The sequence below is a fragment of the Humulus lupulus genome, chromosome 2, assembly GCF_963169125.1.
Source record: "Humulus lupulus chromosome 2, drHumLupu1.1, whole genome shotgun sequence".
Classification (NCBI taxonomy): Eukaryota; Viridiplantae; Streptophyta; class Magnoliopsida; order Rosales; family Cannabaceae; genus Humulus; species Humulus lupulus.
In genome coordinates, this window is record NC_084794.1 from 18,716,091 (window position 1) to 18,721,442 (window position 5,352).

At 41.4% G+C, this 5,352-nt stretch overlaps 1 non-coding gene across 1 annotated transcript; it reads left to right on the plus strand.

The window, feature by feature from the left end:
- Positions 1-1,015: 1,015 nt before the first annotated feature.
- Positions 1,016-1,122, plus strand: LOC133820630 (small nucleolar RNA R71). The gene has a single exon (XR_009887035.1). It is a non-coding gene; the product is annotated as a small nucleolar RNA R71 (small nucleolar RNA).
- Positions 1,123-5,352: the final 4,230 nt, after the last annotated feature.

The following is a 5,352-nucleotide window of genomic DNA, read 5'->3' on the forward strand; positions in this document are numbered from 1 at the left end:
CACCTCAAGAAACTTAGAAAACTGTTTATCAAGTGTAGTTTTTCTAAGCCTCTGAGGGTATGGAACTCTAACTGGCTGCTCAATAACAACTGGCGGACTCTGTTCTGACTGGCGATGGTCTTCAGTAACCCTTTCTGAATCAGATTGTTCACCCATCCCTTTATTCTGAACCACTGCCTGTGGAGATCTAGGCTGCGTAGTTTGCTTCCCACTCCTCAGAGTAATTGCCTGTACTTGCTCCTTGGGGTTTACTTCAGTATTACTAGGCAAGTTTCCCTGGGGTCTGTTATTTAGCATATTGGCCAACTGCCCAACCTGTGTCTCAAGGTTCCGAATAGAGGATCTGGTCTCAGTCATAAATTGAGTCTGAGTATTAGTAAGAGTCAACAAGGCAGCTTGCAGTTCATTAGGCCTCTCAGGTTGAGGCATTGATTGTTGAGGCCTAAACTATTGTGATGATGAAGCTTGATTCATAGGTGGCTGAGGCATGTTATTATGAAATTGGCCTTGAAACTGAGGTTGTTGGCCTTGATTATTCTTCCACGAAAAATTGGGATGATTTCGCCACCCAGGATTGTAGTTGTTGGAAAATGGTTTATTGAGTGGCCTTTGAAAGTTTCCCACCGCTTGAACTTGGGCATGATCCATTGAGGTGTTATTATTTATACAGATAGGGCACTGATCGACAGAATGAGCACCACCACACATTTCACACCTCACCGCCATCTGAACCGCATTAGCAGATACACTGCTCTGTTGTAACTGCTTGGTCAGAGAGGCTACTTGCGCTGTTAGAGCAATGATTGCATCCAGCTCATGCACCCCAGCTACCTTTCTGACCCCAGATGATCTTTCCTCAGACCATTGATGGTTGTTTGTAGCCATGTCCTCTAACAGCTCATAAGCTCCAGTTGCGCTCTTGCTCATAAAAGTGCCACCTGCTGCAGCATCAATAATAGTTCTGGTTGTTGGACATAAACCATTGTAGAAATTCTGTACTAGCATCCACTGTTCAATACCATGATGAGGACATCTTCTCAGGAGTTCCTTAAACCGTTCCCAAGCTTCATACAGTGACTCTCCGTCATTCTGGCAAAAGTTATTTATCTCTCCCCTAAATTTTGCAGCCTTGGACGGAGGGAAGAATTTGGATAAAAATTTCTGAGCTAGATCTTGCCAGGTGACAATAGAGTTTGGCTGCAGAGAGTTCAACCAACTTTTAGCTCTGTCCCTTAGAGAAAATGGGAAGAGCCTAAGCTTGATTGCGTCATCACTCACCCCATTATATTTAAAGGTTCCACATAACTCCAGAAAGTTGGACAAATGGGTGTGAGGATCTTCAGAGGGAAACCCATTGAATTGCATAGAGGACTGCACCATTTGTAAAATAGCAGGTTTGATTTCGAAGTTGTTGGCCTCTACAGCTGGTGGGCGTATACTATTTTGTACTCCCGTCAGAGTGGGTAGCACATAATCTCTCAGGCTCCTCTCAGCATTGGTCTGATCCTGAACCCTTTGTACAACTCCTGGATTTAGAACATTCCTGCCATCCCCGTCATTCTGTGCCATCTTCACAGAATTCTGGGCCTCTCTCTTGCTCTTTCTGATTTGATTGCAAGACTTTTCAATCTCGGGATTCAGAGGAACAAGTGTGGCTTTTCCTTTTCTGCCACGCCTATACCAAAATTCACCTGAGATAGAAAAATTAAGCAACTTAACAGATTAGAAACAAGATAAATTAAAATCAAATTAGAATAAAAATTAATTAGACTGATATTGATAATTATTTTCAGTCCCCGGCAACGGCGCCAAAAACTTGTTGCGATATTTTTGCTATGCAAGTGCACACAGTCGCAAACTTGTAATAAAATGGTAAAACCAAGTATCGTCCTCAAGGACTGATTTATCAATTACCAGTCAATTAATTTCTCGTTCTATTTGATGAATTGAAATTCTTGATTTTTGTAAATACACCAAAAGAAACTATAAATTGCAGAAACAATAATTAAAAATTGAATAACAACTAATAGAAAAACTTTTTAATTTAATCACTGAGAAACAATTAGGATATTTAATCTCATCAACTATCCTCCCTATTATTCCCTAATGCAAAGTGTGAATTCTTCTTCTTTTGACCTAATTCAATTAACAAGTTGATATAGCAGCCTATAATCATACTATGAATTATAAACTCAACCTAGGTGACAATTTCCTATATTTCTATGGTAAATTGAACCACACAGATAGCATTAATCTCACAACTTAATAACAGTTACACAATTAATTCAGATACTTTCGTTCTAAATTAGAATTATGTCCAATATAACCACAGCATAATTAAATCTCACTTCTCAGATTTTGACTTAAAAACATAAGTAAATGACTAAAGATGGCCAATCAATAATCAATCTATAAGAACAGGTTATATGGAATTGAAGAAGATTGAAGAAGAATAATATAAAAATTGCATTAGTTCATAATAGGGATTCAAATGATTCAATTAAACATCCTAAACAGAAAATTAGTTCCTAGCCATAGTGCTAATCACAACAGAAATTAAAGATAACATCAAGAAGAAGAAAAACATGTAAAAATACTCTAAGCTTGAGCCTTCCAAATCAGTCTTCTATCCTTTCGTCCGTACCCCCTTCTCTCTTCTTTTTCCCATCTTAAAAACCTAAGATTTCGAATTTTAAAGAGGCGGGCCGTGGCTCTACATACACTATGCCGCGGCCCGTGTCCAAATTCCTGGGCAAAAAGCCCTTTCCATGCCGCGGCTCTCTGAAGCCATGCCGCGGCCCACACTGACGATTTCTGGGCAAAATGCCCATCTATGCCGCGGCTCTCTGTAGCCATGCCGCGGCCCGAGGACTTCCTAGAAAAACAATGCTTCTGTTTCCCCCCTAGCCGCGGCTCCACTTTGCTCATGCCGTGGCTCTTAAGGGATTTCTTAATTCTTCAAGTTTTCATCCCAAAATTTCACCAACACTTCCAAATTGTGTTGAGAACCCTTCTTTATCAAAATATGATGAAAAACTTGATTATTTCTTCCCTTTCTTTGGCATTTTCTTCAACATGCTCAATTCTTCCTGATATTCACAAAGACAAACAAACAAAGCATAAACCCGCACTAAATGAAAGAAAAACGAAATAAAAGACTACTAAAAACATCACCAAAACATAACAAAAACTAGACTCAACAGACTCCCATTTATTTCCAACCTCAGGCAGCTGCCCAGGTGTTGGCACCGACGCAGGAGGTGCCTCTGATCCACTGGCCACCGTAGGCCCTTGCTGTTGTTTCAGGAGACGTAACTCTTCTCCCTGTTTCAATATAGTAGCCTGCAGATCACTGACTATCTGCTGTCAGTTAACAGGAGCTGGCTGTGGAATCTGAGACTGGACATTTTCCTGACCCTGACTATTATTATTATTCTGGCCCTGATCACTCTGGCCAGCTGATGTGTCTGTCTGCCTGGATTCATAATTCTGTCACTGATACCTTGCTAAAATAATGATCAATACGGTCAGTCAGGTAGTAATAACTAAACCTCTTGCCGCCTTACGGTCCAAGAACAAGCAGACAATTATCACATTCCACAGTTATACAAATATACAAGCAGATACATGTTTATAGCATTTAACACTCAGCATGTATCACATAATGGTTCATAACTAATCATACTTATAAGCATGTTCCAAAAATTCCCAGTACTAATAAGCACACAGTTGCTAGGGATATAATATTTCAGGGCACAGGTTTAACACAGTGCTTCATGCATACATGTAAAGCATATATGTTGTATTTAAGCAGTCATACATATAACTACATAAATAGTTACCAAACCATGAGTCGAGCTTGACTTCAGTGATGTGTGTACGTGCCCAGCCAGTCTACAGGAACCATAACCTTGGCATTGCTCTGATACCAAGTTGTAACGCCCTGGTTACCCCAGAACAGTTACGGAAAATGGTGGACCGGAAATTTGTCCCGCTACCCGAGTCCTTTGGTAAAAAACGTACTCTAAGTGTAATTAACAAGTTAAGGTGAAAAACTGCTAAAAAGGAAATATATATTTTCATTACAAACTGCTCTGCAAAGCTAATCAAAACATTTACAAGTTTTTCTCAGTACAAAATGGCCATTATTGTTTCAAATTTACAATTCCGCCGACCTAAGCGAAAAAATAGGGTAAACCCCCTAGTTTCTCTGAGAACGCCTTGGCCGTGGTGGTCAAGCGGCCGCATATGTACACATCACCACCTAAGCTCTCCACTCAAGGCTGGGTGAGCTTTTCTTTCCCTTTACCTGCACCACATAGCACCCATGAGCCAAGGCCCAGCAAGAAAACACAATAAAGCATGATATAATATCAACAATGATCATAATAATCATTCAGGACCATCAGTCCAAACAAATAGGTGACGGTCGCAACAGTCACAAAAGTGGGTACAGCCCCCTATAGCCATGTGATGATAGGGTCACTCGGGCTTATCTGATTAGTGAACCTTTCATAAGTTTGAACAGGTTAGGTGTATGGTGAATAGTCACCAACATAACCTTCCTCATGACCTTAGAGTCATAACCCTGGAACAACGTTCCCTAGCCATGTGACAAACAGTCACCGGGGCCATATGCCCTGGCTCTGAATAACTGGTCTTAGACCAGACAAGCGCTTATAAGTTCATCGACCTTAGGGTCGGTCCAGTGTTAATGCCTTAGACCATTCAACGTTGATATCGATTAGATCTAATCTTCATTTGGCTCGGCGTTCATGACGCTATGCCATTTGTGACTCTTTAGGTCAGTGTCTCTGACTAGTCAGCACATATACAAGTATTCAACATTCGCTAGCATTCAATAGGAAATCCATGTCCACATTTATCAATCAACATGCCTCAATAATAATCATGAATGTCACATATACACAGGGTGCAGTTTTCTTACCTCAGATTTGAGCTAGAAAGATTAAAAGAACGACCCGTGAGAACGATCAACCTTTAGTCCTTTAGCGGTCACCTAATCATAACCAAACACGGGACATCATCAATAATAATGATCAACATAGGTTTCCACACCAATATCTAGCCTCCGGAAGATCAATCCCAACTAATCCAAGTAGTAGGAACACTCCCGAGGCCTATAACTAAGTTCTCGGGGTCAAAACGAGCAAACGGGGTGAAAACAGGGCAAGGGCTGCGGCCTTGGCACCTTGGGCCGCGGCCCCCAGAACTTCCTGAACCAAGGGATGCGACGCCCTCCAACAAGGGCCATGACGTCTAGCATGCACAAAGAACCCCACCTGCTTCTTCAAGGCAGGGCCACGGCACCCCAAGAACAGGGTCGCGGCC